Genomic DNA, 17,363 nt, shown 5'->3' with positions numbered 1-17,363 from the left:
AATGTAATTTCCTGCTGACTTTGAAACAGCAGGCATTTTACAGAAGGCAAGGAAGTGCATTGTGTACCTGTTGAGGCAGCAGCAGTGTTGAAATTGCAAAGGTTGATCAGGAGCAGCCATTGCTTCGCGCGGGTGCATTGATTGGAGGCATTTCAAACAGCCTCAAAACGCACTGTTCCCTTACCGGGAATCGAACCCGCGCCGCGGCGGGTATGTCTCAGATATCCATCTGAGTGTCATGCATTCATGGAGGCTGGCAGCACGGTGGGAGGCCATTCGGCCAATCGTGCCTGTGCTTTCTCTTTGAAAGAGCAGTCTGGCTTTCTCCCGCTGTTATCTCATTTTCTCTCTCCCTCCTCAGTGCCCCACACAACAGGCGAACAGAAGGAGAACACTCTACTAACGAGGAACTGGTGCAGGGAGTTGTTATAAATTTCGTCATGTACATATTTTAAAATTATTTTCGCTCATTTGATTCTATTCAATTTTTCCCAGGGTCTTTTTAAGGAGCTGCCCAAAGGTTTAAAATTGCGGATGTTTAAATTCCTCCCCGTCGGGGAATTGAACCCTGGTCTCCCGCGTGACAGGCGGGGATACTCACCACTATACTAACGAGGAACTGAAAAATGCCGAACCTGTCAGAGCAAAAATCGACCTGTGAACAGAGGGACAGAGGCAGAATTGACAGAAATAAGAATAAGAACAGAAGGAATAGGAGCAGGAGTGGGCCATTCGGCCCCTCGAGCCTGCACCGCCATTCAATAAGATCATGGCTGATCAGATCTTCTACTCAACGCCACTTTCCTGCCCGCTCCCCATAACCCTTGACTCCACTGCAGCTCAAATATATGTCTATCTCCACCTTGAATATATTCAGTGACTCCGCCTCCACAGCTCTCTGGGGTAGAGGATTCCAAAGATTCACGACATTCTGAGAGAAGAAATACCTCCTCATCTCCGTTTTAAATGGGCGACCGGATATCCTGGAGCTTTGCCCCCTAGTTGTAGATTCCCCCAGGAGGGGAAACATCCTCCCTGCATCTATCCTGTCAAGCACCCTCAGAATCCGATACAGAGAGAGACAGGGACAAAGAGGGAGACAAAGATAGACATACAGAGCGAGACACTCAGTTTGACGTCTTGCAGAGTGGTCCGAGGGATAAGGAACTTCAGTTATGTTGAGAGTTTGTGATTGTTTTCCTCAGACGGTTAAGAAGAAATTTAATAAGAGGCTTTCAAAATTACAAGGGGATTTGATTGAGGTAATAAGGAGAAACGCTTGCCAGTGGCAGGTATGACGGTAACCAGAGGAGACCAATTGAAGATAACAGAATCAGTATGGGGAGAATTGTATTACGCAGCAAGGGCTCAGGCCTACTGAATATCTTACTGCTTAGAAATGTTATCACGGCCCAACTCTCTCTCACTAAAGTCTTGCACACGTTGCTAACTTTCAAATGTTGCATTCTTCACACTGGCGTTGAGTTGATTGATAGCCGTGCTGTGATAAGCTAAGTTTGTTAGGGGGGTGCAGCCTGCAAGAAAATACATGGAAGTTTGATAATAACCGTGACTGTTCTGACACTGTCAGCTGCAGTTAAATGTGGGCATGTACACGTTTAAATTGTCTCGTTCCAAATGTAATTTCCTGCTGACTTTGAAACAGCAGGCATTTTACAGAAGGCAAGGAAGTGCATTGTGTACCTGTTGAGGCAGCAGCAGTGTTGAAATTGCAAAGGTTGATCAGGAGCAGGCATTGCTTCGCGCGAGTGCATTGATTGGAGGCATTTCAAACAGCCTCAAAACGCACTGTTTTCTAACCGGGAATCGAACCCGGATCGCGGCGGTGAAAGCGCCGAATCTTAACCACTAGACCACCAGGGAAGCTGCAAGAAGCTGCCTGCCAGCAAGCAGAGCAACGCAGACTTTCCTCCTTGCTGCTTTGAAATTCAGATCACTTTCACGCCAGGCAAACTTTTCGTACAAGATGACATCTTTTAGACGAGAACACAAAGGACATGTTCACTAAGCCACAGCATCAAGTGCGGGAAGGCGTCCATTTGCCATATATTTCCTTCTATGCTTTTCTCAGAGACAGAGGCATAAAGTCAGAGAGAAGCCGTCGGGGAAGTGAAAACTGAACATCATAATATACACGACATTGTAGAGGAAATGGTTATGCAGTGCTTGAGACAAAGCAGCAAACACACACAAAATACCCGTATGTGCTCGTATGTCTCAGATATCCATCTCAGTGTCATGCATTCATGGAGGCTGGAAGCACGGTGGGAGGCCATTCGGCCAATCGTGCCTGTGCTGTCTCTTTGAAAGAGCAGTCGTGCTTTCTCCCGCTGTTATCTCATTTTCTCTCTCCCTCCTCAGTGCCCCACACAACAGGCAAACAGAAGGAGAACACTCTACTAACGAGGAACTGGTGCAGGGAGTTGTTATAAATTTCGTCATGTACATATTTAAAATTATTTTCGTTCATTTGGTTCTATTCAACTTTTCCCAGGGTCTTTTTAAGGAGCTGCCCAAAGGTTTAAAATTGGGGATGTTAAAAATCCTCCCCGTCGGGGAACTGAACCCCGGTCTCACGCGTGACAGGCGGGGATACTCACCACTATACTAACGAGGAACTGAAAGGTGCCGAATCTGTCAGAGCAAAAATCGACCTGTGAACAGAGGGACAGAGGCAGAAGGGACAGAAATAAGAATAAGAACAGAAGGAATAGGAGCAGGAGTGGGCCATTCGGCCCCTCGAGCCTGCCCCGCCATTCAATAAGATCATGGCTGATCAGATCTTCTACTCAACGCCACTTTCCTGCCCGCTCCCCATAACCCTAGACTCCACTGCAGCTCAATTATATGTCTATCTCCACCTTGAATATATTCAGTGACTCCGCCTCCACAGCTCTCTCGGGTAGAGGATTCCAAAGATTCACGACATTCTGAGAGAAGAAATTCCTCCTCATCTCCGTTTTAAATGGGCGACCGGATATCCTGGAGCTTTGCCCCCTAGTTGTAGATTCCGCCAGGAGGGGAAACATCCTCCCTGCATCTATCCTGTCAAGCACCCTCAGAATCCTGTACAGAGAGAGACAAAGAGGGAGACAAAGATAGACATACAGAGCGAGACACTCAGTTTGACGTCTTGCAGAGTGGTCCGAGGGATAAGGAACTTCAGTTATGTTGAGAGTTTGTGATTGTTTTCCTCAGACGGTTAAGAAGAAATTTAATAAGAGGCTTTCAAAATTACAAGGGGATTTGATTGAGGTAATAAGGAGAAACGCTTGCCAGTGGCAGGTATGACGGTAACCAGAGGAGACCAATTGAAGATAACAGAATCAGTATGGGGAGAATTGTATTACGCAGCAAGGGCTCAGGCCTACTGAATATCTTACTGCTTAGAAATGTTATCACGGCCCAACTCTCTCTCACTAAAGTCTTGCACACGTTGCTAACTTTCAAATGTTGCATTCTTCACACTGGCGTTGAGTTGATTGATAGCCGTGCTGTGATAAGCTAAGTTTGTTAGGGGGGTGCAGCCTGCAAGAAAATACATGGAAGTTTGATAATAACCGTGACTGTTCTGACACTGTCAGCTGCAGTTAAATGTGGGCATGTACACGTTTAAATTGTCTCGTTCCAAATGTAATTTCCTGCTGACTTTGAAACAGCAGGCATGGAAGTGCATTGTGTACCTGTTGAGGCAGCAGCAGTGTTGAAATTGCAAAGGTTGATCAGGAGCAGGCAACGCTTCGCGCGGGTGCATTGATTGGAGGCATTTCAAACAGCCTCAAAACGCACTGTTTCCTAACCGGGAATCGAACCCGGATCGCGGCGGTGAAAGCGCCGAATCTTAACCACTAGACCACCAGGGAAGCTGCAAGAAGCTGCCTGCCAGCAAGCAGAGCAACGCAGACTTTCCTCCTTGCTGCTTTGAAATTCAGATCACTTTCACGCCAGGCAAACTTTTCGTACAAGATGACATCTTTTAGACGAGAACACAAAGGACATGTTCACTAAGTCACAGCATCAAGTGCGGGAAGGCGTCCATTTGCCATATATTTCCTTCTATGCTTTTCTCAGAGACAGAGGCATAAAGTCAGAGAGAAGCCGTCGGGGAAGTGAAAACTGAACATCATAATATACACGACATTGTAGAGGAAATGGTTATGCAGTGCTTGAGACAAAGCAGCAAACACACACAAAATACCCGTATGTGCTCGTATGTCTCAGATATCCATCTCAGTGTCATGCATTCATGGAGGCTGGCAGCACGGTGGGAGGCCATTCGGCCAATCGCGCCTGTGCTGTCTCTTTGAAAGAGCAGTCGTGCTTTCTCCCGCTGTTATCTCATTTTCTCTCTCCCTCCTCAGTGCCCCACACAACAGGCAAACAGAAGGAGAACACTCTACTAACGAGGAACTGGTGCAGGGAGTTGTTATAAATTTCGTCATGTACATATTTTAAAATTATTTTCGTTCATTTGGTTCTATTCAACTTTTCCCAGGGTCTTTTTAAGGAGCTGCCCAAAGGTTTAAAATTGGGGATGTTAAAAATTCTCCCCGTCGGGGAATTGAACCCCGGTCTCCCGCGTGACAGGCGGGGATACTCACCGCTATACTAACGAGGAACTGAAAGGTGCCGAATCTGTCAGAGCAAAAATCGACCTGTGAACAGAGGGACAGAGGCAGAAGGGACAGAAAGAAGAATAAGAACAGAAGGAATAGGAGCAGGAGTGGGCCATTCGGCCCCTCGAGCCTGCCCCGCCATTCAATAAGATCATGGCTGATCAGATCTTCTACTCAACGCCACTTTCCTGCCCGCTCCCCATAACCCTAGACTCCACTGCAGCTCAAATATATGTCTATCTCCACCTTGAATATATTCAGTGACTCCGCCTCCACAGCTCTCTGGGGTAGAGGATTCCAAAGATTCACGACATTCTGAGAGAAGAAATTCCTCCTCATCTCCGTTTTAAATGGGCGACCGGATATCCTGGAGCTTTGCCCCCTAGTTGTAGATTCCGCCAGGAGGGGAAACATCCTCCCTGCATCTATCCTGTCAAGCACCCTCAGAATCCTGTACAGAGAGAGACAAAGAGGGAGACAAAGATAGACATACAGAGCGAGACACTCAGTTTGACGTTTGCAGAGTGGTCCGAGGGATAAGGAACTTCAGTTATGTTGAGAGTTTGTGATTGTTTTCCTCAGACGGTTAAGAAGAAATTTAATAAGAGGCTTTCAAAATTACAAGGGGATTTGATTGAGGTAATAAGGAGAAACGCTTGCCAGTGGCAGGTATGACGGTAACCAGAGGAGACCAATTGAAGATAACAGAATCAGTATGGGGAGAATTGTATTACGCAGCAAGGGCTCAGGCCTACTGAATATCTTACTGCTTAGAAATGTTATCACGGCCCAACTCTCTCTCACTAAAGTCTTGCACACGTTGCTAACTTTCAAATGTTGCATTCTTCACACTGGCGTTGCGTTGATTGATAGCCGTGCTGTGATAAGCTAAGTTTGTTAGGGGGGTGCAGCCTGCAAGAAAATACATGGAAGTTTGATAATAACCGTGACTGTTCTGACACTGTCAGCTGCAGTTAAATGTGGGCATGTACACGTTTAAATTGTCTCGTTCCAAATGTAATTTCCTGCTGACTTTGAAACAGCAGGCATGGAAGTGCATTGTGTACCTGTTGAGGCAGCAGCAGTGTTGAAATTGCAAAGGTTGATCAGGAGCAGGCAATGCTTCGCGCGGGTGCATTGATTGGAGGCATTTCAAACAGCCTCAAAACGCACTGTTTCCTAACCGGGAATCGAACCCGGATCGCGGCGGTGAAAGCGCCGAATCTTAACCACTAGACCACCAGGGAAGCTGCAAGAAGCTGCCTGCCAGCAAGCAGAGCAACGCAGACTTTCCTCCTTGCTGCTTTGAAATTCAGATCACTTTCACGCCAGGCAAACTTTTCGTACAAGATGACATCTTTTAGACGAGAACACAAAGGACATGTTCACTAAGTCACAGCATCAAGTGCGGGAAGGCGTCCATTTGCCATATATTTCCTTCTATGCTTTTCTCAGAGACAGAGGCATAAAGTCAGAGAGAAGCCGTCGGGGAAGTGAAAACTGAACATCATAATATACACGACATTGTAGAGGAAATGGTTATGCAGTGCTTGAGACAAAGCAGCAAACACACACAAAATACCCGTATGTGCTCGTATGTCTCAGATATCCATCTCAGTGTCATGCATTCATGGAGGCTGGCAGCACGGTGGGAGGCCATTCGGCCAATCGCGCCTGTGCTGTCTCTTTGAAAGAGCAGTCGTGCTTTCTCCCGCTGTTATCTCATTTTCTCTCTCCCTCCTCAGTGCCCCACACAACAGGCAAACAGAAGGAGAACACTCTACTAACGAGGAACTGGTGCAGGGAGTTGTTATAAATTTCGTCATGTACATATTTTAAAATTATTTTCGTTCATTTGGTTCTATTCAACTTTTCCCAGGGTCTTTTTAAGGAGCTGCCCAAAGGTTTAAAATTGGGGATGTTAAAAATCCTCCCCGTCGGGGAATTGAACCCCGGTCTCCAGCGTGACAGGCGGGGATACTCACCGCTATACTAACGAGGAACTGAAAGGTGCCGAATCTGTCAGAGCAAAAATCGACCTGTGAACAGAGGGACAGAGGCAGAAGGGACAGAAAGAAGAATAAGAACAGAAGGAATAGGAGCAGGAGTGGGCCATTCGGCCCCTCGAGCCTGCCCCGCCATTCAATAAGATCATGGCTGATCAGATCTTCTACTCAACGCCACTTTCCTGCCCGCTCCCCATAACCCTAGACTCCACTGCAGCTCAAATATATGTCTATCTCCACCTTGAATATATTCAGTGACTCCGCCTCCACAGCTCTCTGGGGTAGAGGATTCCAAAGATTCACGACATTCTGAGAGAAGAAATTCCTCCTCATCTCCGTTTTAAATGGGCGACCGGATATCCTGGAGCTTTGCCCCCTAGTTGTAGATTCCGCCAGGAGGGGAAACATCCTCCCTGCATCTATCCTGTCAAGCACCCTCAGAATCCTATACAGAGAGAGACAGGGACAAAGAGGGAGACAAAGATAGACATACAGAGCGAGACAGTCAGTTTGACGTCTTGCAGAGTGGTCCGAGGGATAAGGAACTTCAGTTATGTTGAGAGTTTGTGATTGTTTTCCTCAGACGGTTCAGAGGAAATTTAATAAGAGGCTTTCAAAATTACAAGGGGATTTGATTGAGGTAATAAGGAGAAACGCTTGCCAGTGGCAGGTATGACGGTAACCAGAGGAGACCAATTGAAGATAGCAGAATCAGTATGGGGAGAATTGTATTATGCAGCAAGGGCTCAGGCCTACTGAATATCTTACTGCTTAGAAATGTTATCACGGCCCAACTCTCTCTCACTAAAGTCTTGCACACGTTGCTAACTTTCAAATGTTGCATTCTTCAAACTGGCGTTGAGTTGAATGATAGCCGTGCTGTGATAAGCTATGTTTGTTAGGGGGGTGCAGCCTGCAAGAAAATACATGGAAGTTTGATAATAACAGTGACTGTTCTGACACTGTCAGCTGCAGTTAAATGTGGGCATGTACACGTTTAAATTGTCTCGTCCCAAATGTAATTTCCTGCTGACTTTGAAACAGCAGGCATTTTACAAAATGCAAGGAAGTGCATTGTGTACCTGTTGAGGCAGCAGCAGTGTTGAAATGGCAAAGGTTGATCAGGAGCAGACATTGCTTCGCGCCGGTGCATTGATTGGAGGCATTTCAAACAGCCTCAAAACGCACTGTTCCCTAACCGGGAATCGAACGCGGGCCGCGGCGGTGAAAGCGCCGAATCTTAACCACTAGACCACCAGGGAAGCTGCAAGAAGCTGCCTGCCAGCAAGCAGAGCAACGCAGACTTTCCTCCTTGCTGCTTTGAAATTCAGATCACTTTCACGCCAGGCAAACTTTTCGGACAAGATGACATCTTTTAGACGAGAACACAAAGGACATGTTCACTAAGCCACAGCATCAAGTGCGGGAAGGGGTCCATTTGCCATATATTACCTTCTATGCTTTTCTCAGAGACAGAGGCATTAAGGCAGAGAGAAGCCGTCGGGGAAGTGAAAACTGAACATCATAATATCCACGACATTGTCCAGGAAATGGTTATGCAGTGCTTGAGACAAAGCAGCAAACACACACAAAATACCCGTATGTGCTCTCTTTGTGTGGGTATGTCTCAGATATCCATCTCAGTGTCATGCATTCATGGAGGCTGGCAGCACGGTGGGAGGCCATTCGGCCAATCGTGCCTGTGCTGTCTCTTTGAAAGAGCAGTCGTGCTTTCTCCCGCTGTTATCTCATTTTCTCTCTCCCTCCTCAGTGCCCCACACAACAGGCAAACAGAAGGAGAACACTCTACTAACGAGGAACTGGTGCAGGGAGTTGTTATAAATTTCGTCATGTACATATTTTAAAATTATTTTCGTTCATTTTGTTCTATTCAACTTTTCCCAGGGTCTTTTTAAGGAGCTGCCCAAAGGTTTAAAATTGGGGATGTTAAAAATTCTCCCCGTCGGGGAATTGAACCCCGGTCTCCCGCGTGACAGGCGGGGATACTCACCACTATACTAACGAGGAACTGAAAGATGCCGAATCTGTCAGAGCAAAAATCGACCTGTGAACAGAGGGACAGAGGCAGAAGGGACAGAAATAAGAATAGAAGGAATAGGAGCAGGAGTGGGCCATTCGGCCCCTCGAACCTGCCCCGCCATTCAATAAGATCATGGCTGATCAGATCTTCTACTCAACGCCACTTTCCTGCCCGCTCCCCATAACCCTTGACTCCACTGCAGCTCAAATATATGTCTACCTCCACCTTGAATATATTCAGTGGCTCCGCCTCCACAGCTCTCTGGGGTAGAGGATTCCAAAGATTCACGACATTCTGAGAGAAGAAATTCCTCCTCATCTCCGTTTTAAATGGGCGACCGGATATCCTGGAGCTTTGCCCCCTAGTTGTAGATTCCCCCAGGAGGGGAAACATCCTCCCTGCATCTATCCTGTCAAGCACCCTCAGAATCCTATACAGAGAGAGACAGGGACAAAGAGGGAGACAAAGATAGACATACAGAGCGAGACAGTCAGTTTGACATCTTGCAGAGTGGTCCGAGGGATAAGGAACTTCAGTTATGTTGAGAGTTTGTGATTGTTTTCCTCAGACGGTTAAGAGGAAATTTAATAAGAGGCTTTCAAAATTACAAGGGGATTTGATTGAGGTAATAAGGAGAAACGCTTGCCAGTGGCAGGTATGACGGTAACCAGAGGAGACCAATTGAAGATAGCAGAATCAGTATGGGGAGAATTGTATTACGCAGCAAGGGCTCAGGCCTACTGAATATCTTACTGCTTAGAAATGTTATCACGGCCCAACTCTCTCTCACTAAAGTCTTGCACACGTTGCTAACTTTCAAATGTTGCATTCTTCAAACTGGCGTTGAGTTGATTGATAGCCGTGCTGAGCTATGTTTGTTAGGGGGGTGCAGCCTGCAAGAAAATACATGGAAGTTTGATAATAACAGTGACTGTTCTGACACTGTCAGCTGCAGTTAAATGTGGGCATGTACACGTTTAAATTGTCTCGTCCCAAATGTAATTTCCTGCTGACTTTGAAACAGCAGGCATTTTACAAAATGCAAGGAAGTGCATTGTGTACCTGTTGAGGCAGCAGCAGTGTTGAAATGGCAAAGGTTGATCAGGAGCAGACATTGCTTCGCGCCGGTGCATTGATTGGAGGCATTTCAAACAGCCTCAAAACGCACTGTTCCCTAACCGGGAATCGAACCCGGGCCGCGGCGGTGAAAGCGCCGAATCCTAACCACTAGACCACCAGGGAAGCTGCAAGAAGCTGCCTGCCAGCAAGCAGAGCAACGCAGACTTTCCTCCTTGCTGCTTTGAAATTCAGATCACTTTCACGCCAGGCAAACTTTTCGGACAAGATGACATCTTTTAGACGAGAGCACAAAGGACATGTTCACTAAGCCACAGCATCAAGTGCGGGAAGGGGTCCATTTGCCATATATTTCCTTCTATGCTTTTCTCAGAGACAGAGGCATAAAGTCAGAGAGAAGCCGTCGGGGAAGTGAAAACTGAACATCATAATATCCACGACATTGTCCAGGAAATGGTTATGCAGTGCTTGAGACAAAGCAGCAAACACACACAAAATACCCGTATGTGCTCTCTTTGTGTGGGTATGTCTCAGATATCCATCTCTGTGTCATGCATTCATGGAGGCTGGCAGCACGGTGGGAGGCCATTCGGCCAATCGTGCCTGTGCTGTCTCTTTGAAAGAGCAGTCGTGCTTTCTCCCGCTGTTATCTCATTTTCTCTCTCCCTCCTCAGTGCCCCACACAACAGGCAAACAGAAGGAGAACACTCTACTAACGAGGAACTGGTGCAGGGAGTTGTTATAAATTTCGTCATGTACATATTTTAAAATTATTTTCGTTCATTTTGTTCTATTCAACTTTTCCCAGGATCTTTTTAAGGAGCTGCCCAAAGGTTTAAAATTGGGGATGTTAAAAATTCTCCCCGTCGGGGAATTGAACCCCGGTCTCCCGCGTGACAGGCGGGGATACTCACCACTATACTAACGAGGAACTGAAAGATGCCGAATCTGTCAGAGCAAAAATCGACCTGTGAACAGAGGGACAGAGGCAGATGGGACAGAAATAAGAATAGAAGGAATAGGAGCAGGAGTGGGCCATTCGGCCCCTCGAACCTGCCCCGCCATTCAATAAGATCATGGCTGATCAGATCTTCTACTCAACGCCACTTTCCTGCCCGCTCCCCATAACCCTTGACTCCACTGCAGCTCAAATATATGTCTACCTCCACCTTGAATATATTCAGTGGCTCCGCCTCCACAGCTCTCTGGGGTAGAGGATTCCAAAGATTCACGACATTCTGAGAGAAGAAATTCCTCCTCATCTCCGTTTTAAATGGGCGACCGGATATCCTGGAGCTTTGCCCCCTAGTTGTAGATTCCCCCAGGAGGGGAAACATCCTCCCTGCATCTATCCTGTCAAGCACCCTCAGAATCCTATACAGAGAGAGACAGGGACAAAGAGGGAGACAAAGATAGACATACAGAGCGAGACAGTCAGTTTGACATCTTGCAGAGTGGTCCGAGGGATAAGGAACTTCAGTTATGTTGAGAGTTTGTGATTGTTTTCCTCAGACGGTTAAGAGGAAATTTAATAAGAGGCTTTCAAAATTACAAGGGGATTTGATTGAGGTAATAAAGAGAAACGCTTGCCAGTGGCAGGTATGACGGTAACCAGAGGAGACCAATTGAAGATAGCAGAATCAGTATGGGGAGAATTGTATTACGCAGCAAGGGCTCAGGCCTACTGAATATCTTACTGCTTAGAAATGTTATCACGGCCCAACTCTCTCTCACTAAAGTCTTGCACACGTTGCTAACTTTCAAATGTTGCATTCTTCAAACTGGCGTTGAGTTGATTGATAGCCGTGCTGAGCTATGTTTGTTAGGGGGGTGCAGCCTGCAAGAAAATACATGGAAGTTTGATAATAACAGTGACTGTTCTGACACTGTCAGCTGCAGTTAAATGTGGGCATGTACACGTTTAAATTGTCTCGTCCCAAATGTAATTTCCTGCTGACTTTGAAACAGCAGGCATTTTACAAAATGCAAGGAAGTGCATTGTGTACCTGTTGAGGCAGCAGCAGTGTTGAAATGGCAAAGGTTGATCAGGAGCAGACATTGCTTCGCGCCGGTGCATTGATTGGAGGCATTTCAAACAGCCTCAAAACGCACTGTTCCCTAACCGGGAATCGAACCCGGGCCGCGGCGGTGAAAGCGCCGAATCCTAACCACTAGACCACCAGGGAAGCTGCAAGAAGCTGCCTGCCAGCAAGCAGAGCAACGCAGACTTTCCTCCTTGCTGCTTTGAAATTCAGATCACTTTCACGCCAGGCAAACTTTTCGGACAAGATGACATCTTTTAGACGAGAGCACAAAGGACATGTTCACTAAGCCACAGCATCAAGTGCGGGAAGGGGTCCATTTGCCATATATTTCCTTCTATGCTTTTCTCAGAGACAGAGGCATAAAGTCAGAGAGAAGCCGTCGGGGAAGTGAAAACTGAACATCATAATATCCACGACATTGTCCAGGAAATGGTTATGCAGTGCTTGAGACAAAGCAGCAAACACACACAAAATACCCGTATGTGCTCTCTTTGTGTGGGTATGTCTCAGATATCCATCTCAGTGTCATGCATTCATGGAGGCTGGCAGCACGGTGGGAGGCCATTCGGCCAATCGTGCCTGTGCTGTCTCTTTGAAAGAGCAGTCGTGCTTTCTCCCGCTGTTATCTCATTTTCTCTCTCCCTCCTCAGAGCCCCACACAACAGGCAAACAGAAGGAGAACACTCTACTAACGAGGAACTGGTGCAGGGAGTTGTTATAAATTTCGTCATGTACATATTTTAAAATTATTTTCGTTCATTTTGTTCTATTCAACTTTTCCCAGGGTCTTTTTAAGGAGCTGCTCAAAGGTTTAAAATTGGGGATGTTAAAAATTCTCCCCGTCGGGGAATTGAAACCCGGTCTCCCGCGTGACAGGCGGGGATACTCACCACTATACTAACGAGGAACTGAAAGGTGCCGAATCTGTCAGAGCAAAAATCGACCTGTGAACAGAGGGACAGAGGCAGAAGGGACAGAAATAAGAATAGAAGGAATAGGAGCAGGAGTGGGCCATTCGGCCCCTCGAACCTGCCCCGCCATTCAATAAGATCATGGCTGATCAGATCTTCTACTCAACGCCACTTTCCTGCCCGCTCCCCATAACCCTTGACTCCACTGCAGCTCAAATATATGTCTACCTCCACCTTGAATATATTCAGTGGCTCCGCCTCCACAGCTCTCTGGGGTAGAGGATTCCAAAGATTCACGACATTCTGAGAGAAGAAATTCCTCCTCATCTCCGTTTTAAATGGGCGACCGGATATCCTGGAGCTTTGCCCCCTAGTTGTAGATTCCCCCAGGAGGGGAAACATCCTCCCTGCATCTATCCTGTCAAGCACCCTCAGAATCCTATACAGAGAGAGACAGGGACAAAGAGGGAGACAAAGATAGACATACAGAGCGAGACAGTCAGTTTGACATCTTGCAGAGTGGTCCGAGGGATAAGGAACTTCAGTTATGTTGAGAGTTTGTGATTGTTTTCCTCAGACGGTTAAGAGGAAATTTAATAAGAGGCTTTCAAAATTACAAGGGGATTTGATTGAGGTAATAAGGAGAAACGCTTGCCAGTGGCAGGTATGACGGTAACCAGAGGAGACCAATTGAAGATAGCAGAATCAGTATGGGGAGAATTGTATTACGCAGCAAGGGCTCAGGCCTACTGAATATCTTACTGCTTAGAAATGTTATCACGGCCCAACTCTCTCTCACTAAAGTCTTGCACACGTTGCTAACTTTCAAATGTTGCATTCTTCAAACTGGCGTTGAGTTGATTGATAGCCGTGCTGAGCTATGTTTGTTAGGGGGGTGCAGCCTGCAAGAAAATACATGGAAGTTTGATAATAACAGTGACTGTTCTGACACTGTCAGCTGCAGTTAAATGTGGGCATGTACACGTTTAAATTGTCTCGTCCCAAATGTAATTTCCTGCTGACTTTGAAACAGCAGGCATTTTACAAAATGCAAGGAAGTGCATTGTGTACCTGTTGAGGCAGCAGCAGTGTTGAAATGGCAAAGGTTGATCAGGAGCAGACATTGCTTCGCGCCGGTGCATTGATTGGAGGCATTTCAAACAGCCTCAAAACGCACTGTTCCCTAACCGGGAATCGAACCCGGGCCGCGGCGGTGAAAGCGCCGAATCCTAACCACTAGACCACCAGGGAAGCTGCAAGAAGCTGCCTGCCAGCAAGCAGAGCAACGCAGACTTTCCTCCTTGCTGCTTTGAAATTCAGATCACTTTCACGCCAGGCAAACTTTTCGGACAAGATGACATCTTTTAGACGAGAGCACAAAGGACATGTTCACTAAGCCACAGCATCAAGTGCGGGAAGGGGTCCATTTGCCATATATTTCCTTCTATGCTTTTCTCAGAGACAGAGGCATAAAGTCAGAGAGAAGCCGTCGGGGAAGTGAAAACTGAACATCATAATATCCACGACATTGTCCAGGAAATGGTTATGCAGTGCTTGAGACAAAGCAGCAAACACACACAAAATACCCGTATGTGCTCTCTTTGTGTGGGTATGTCTCAGATATCCATCTCTGTGTCATGCATTCATGGAGGCTGGCAGCACGGTGGGAGGCCATTCGGCCAATCGTGCCTGTGCTGTCTCTTTGAAAGAGCAGTCGTGCTTTCTCCCGCTGTTATCTCATTTTCTCTCTCCCTCCTCAGTGCCCCACACAACAGGCAAACAGAAGGAGAACACTCTACTAACGAGGAACTGGTGCAGGGAGTTGTTATAAATTTCGTCATGTACATATTTTAAAATTATTTTCGTTCATTTTGTTCTATTCAACTTTTCCCAGGGTCTTTTTAAGGAGCTGCCCAAAGGTTTAAAATTGGGGATGTTAAAAATTCTCCCCGTCGGGGAATTGAACCCCGGTCTCCCGCGTGACAGGCGGGGATACTCACCACTATACTAACGAGGAACTGAAAGATGCCGAATCTGTCAGAGCAAAAATCGACCTGTGAACAGAGGGACAGAGGCAGATGGGACAGAAATAAGAATAGAAGGAATAGGAGCAGGAGTGGGCCATTCGGCCCCTCGAACCTGCCCCGCCATTCAATAAGATCATGGCTGATCAGATCTTCTACTCAACGCCACTTTCCTGCCCGCTCCCCATAACCCTTGACTCCACTGCAGCTCAAATATATGTCTACCTCCACCTTGAATATATTCAGTGGCTCCGCCTCCACAGCTCTCTGGGGTAGAGGATTCCAAAGATTCACGACATTCTGAGAGAAGAAATTCCTCCTCATCTCCGTTTTAAATGGGCGACCGGATATCCTGGAGCTTTGCCCCCTAGTTGTAGATTCCCCCAGGAGGGGAAACATCCTCCCTGCATCTATCCTGTCAAGCACCCTCAGAATCCTATACAGAGAGAGACAGGGACAAAGAGGGAGACAAAGATAGACATACAGAGCGAGACAGTCAGTTTGACATCTTGCAGAGTGGTCCGAGGGATAAGGAACTTCAGTTATGTTGAGAGTTTGTGATTGTTTTCCTCAGACGGTTAAGAGGAAATTTAATAAGAGGCTTTCAAAATTACAAGGGGATTTGATTGAGGTAATAAAGAGAAACGCTTGCCAGTGGCAGGTATGACGGTAACCAGAGGAGACCAATTGAAGATAGCAGAATCAGTATGGGGAGAATTGTATTACGCAGCAAGGGCTCAGGCCTACTGAATATCTTACTGCTTAGAAATGTTATCACGGCCCAACTCTCTCTCACTAAAGTCTTGCACACGTTGCTAACTTTCAAATGTTGCATTCTTCAAACTGGCGTTGAGTTGATTGATAGCCGTGCTGAGCTATGTTTGTTAGGGGGGTGCAGCCTGCAAGAAAATACATGGAAGTTTGATAATAACAGTGACTGTTCTGACACTGTCAGCTGCAGTTAAATGTGGGCATGTACACGTTTAAATTGTCTCGTCCCAAATGTAATTTCCTGCTGACTTTGAAACAGCAGGCATTTTACAAAATGCAAGGAAGTGCATTGTGTACCTGTTGAGGCAGCAGCAGTGTTGAAATGGCAAAGGTTGATCAGGAGCAGACATTGCTTCGCGCCGGTGCATTGATTGGAGGCATTTCAAACAGCCTCAAAACGCACTGTTCCCTAACCGGGAATCGAACCCGGGCCGCGGCGGTGAAAGCGCCGAATCCTAACCACTAGACCACCAGGGAAGCTGCAAGAAGCTGCCTGCCAGCAAGCAGAGCAACGCAGACTTTCCTCCTTGCTGCTTTGAAATTCAGATCACTTTCACGCCAGGCAAACTTTTCGGACAAGATGACATCTTTTAGACGAGAGCACAAAGGACATGTTCACTAAGCCACAGCATCAAGTGCGGGAAGGGGTCCATTTGCCATATATTTCCTTCTATGCTTTTCTCAGAGACAGAGGCATAAAGTCAGAGAGAAGCCGTCGGGGAAGTGAAAACTGAACATCATAATATCCACGACATTGTCCAGGAAATGGTTATGCAGTGCTTGAGACAAAGCAGCAAACACACACAAAATACCCGTATGTGCTCTCTTTGTGTGGGTATGTCTCAGATATCCATCTCTGTGTCATGCATTCATGGAGGCTGGCAGCACGGTGGGAGACCATTCGGCCAATCGTGCCTGTGCTGTCTCTTTGAAAGAGCAGTCGTGCTTTCTCCCGCTGTTATCTCATTTTCTCTCTCCCTCCTCAGAGCCCCACACAACAGGCAAACAGAAGGAGAACACTCTACTAACGAGGAACTGGTGCAGGGAGTTGTTATAAATTTCGTCATGTACATATTTTAAAATTATTTTCGTTCATTTTGTTCTATTCAACTTTTCCCAGGGTCTTTTTAAGGAGCTGCTCAAAGGTTTAAAATTGGGGATGTTAAAAATTCTCCCCGTCGGGGAATTGAACCCCGGTCTCCCGCGTGACAGGCGGGGATACTCACCACTATACTAACGAGGAACTGAAAGGTGCCGAATCTGTCAGAGCAAAAATCGACCTGTGAACAGAGGGACAGAGGCAGAAGGGACAGAAATAAGAATAGAAGGAATAGGAGCAGGAGTGGGCCATTCGGCCCCTCGAACCTGCCCCGCCATTCAATAAGATCATGGCTGATCAGATCTTCTACTCAACGCCACTTTCCTGCCCGCTCCCCATACCCCTTGACTCCACTGCAGCTCAAATATATGTCTACCTCCACCTTGAATATATTCAGTGGCTCCGCCTCCACAGCTCTCTGGGGTAGAGGATTCCAAAGATTCACGACATTCTGAGAGAAGAAATTCCTCCTCATCTCCGTTTTAAATGGGCGACCGGATATCCTGGAGCTTTGCCCCCTAGTTGTAGATTCCCCCAGGAGGGGAAACATCCTCCCTGCATCTATCCTGTCAAGCACCCTCAGAATCCTATACAGAGAGAGACAGGGACAAAGAGGGAGACAAAGATAGACATACAGAGCGAGACAGTCAGTTTGACGTCTTGCAGAGTGGTCCGAGGGAAAAGGAACTTCAGTTATGTTGAGAGTTTGTGATTGTTTTCCTCAGACGGTTCAGAGGAAATTTAATAAGAGG

The 17,363-nt window shown here is 46.8% G+C and overlaps 4 non-coding genes across 4 annotated transcripts; all 4 read right to left on the bottom strand.

Moving 5' to 3' along the window:
* Positions 1–9,854: 9,854 nt before the first annotated feature.
* Positions 9,855–9,926, bottom strand: trnae-uuc (transfer RNA glutamic acid (anticodon UUC)). The gene has a single exon. It is a non-coding gene; the product is annotated as a tRNA-Glu (tRNA).
* Positions 9,927–11,875: 1,949 nt separating this feature from the next.
* trnae-uuc (transfer RNA glutamic acid (anticodon UUC)) lies at positions 11,876–11,947 on the bottom strand. Its single transcript has one exon. It is a non-coding gene; the product is annotated as a tRNA-Glu (tRNA).
* Positions 11,948–13,896: 1,949 nt separating this feature from the next.
* Positions 13,897–13,968, bottom strand: trnae-uuc (transfer RNA glutamic acid (anticodon UUC)). The gene has a single exon. It is a non-coding gene; the product is annotated as a tRNA-Glu (tRNA).
* Positions 13,969–15,917: 1,949 nt separating this feature from the next.
* trnae-uuc (transfer RNA glutamic acid (anticodon UUC)) lies at positions 15,918–15,989 on the bottom strand. Its single transcript has one exon. It is a non-coding gene; the product is annotated as a tRNA-Glu (tRNA).
* Between the last annotated feature and the right edge of the window lie 1,374 nt (positions 15,990–17,363).

This window comes from Somniosus microcephalus, unplaced genomic scaffold (genome assembly GCF_052327205.1).
Source record: "Somniosus microcephalus isolate GS21.2 unplaced genomic scaffold, FLI_Smic_1.0 scaffold50, whole genome shotgun sequence".
NCBI lineage: Eukaryota > Metazoa > Chordata > Chondrichthyes > Squaliformes > Somniosidae > Somniosus > Somniosus microcephalus.
Note: the sequence above shows the minus strand (reverse complement) of the source record. Positions and strands in the feature narration are given on the sequence as shown.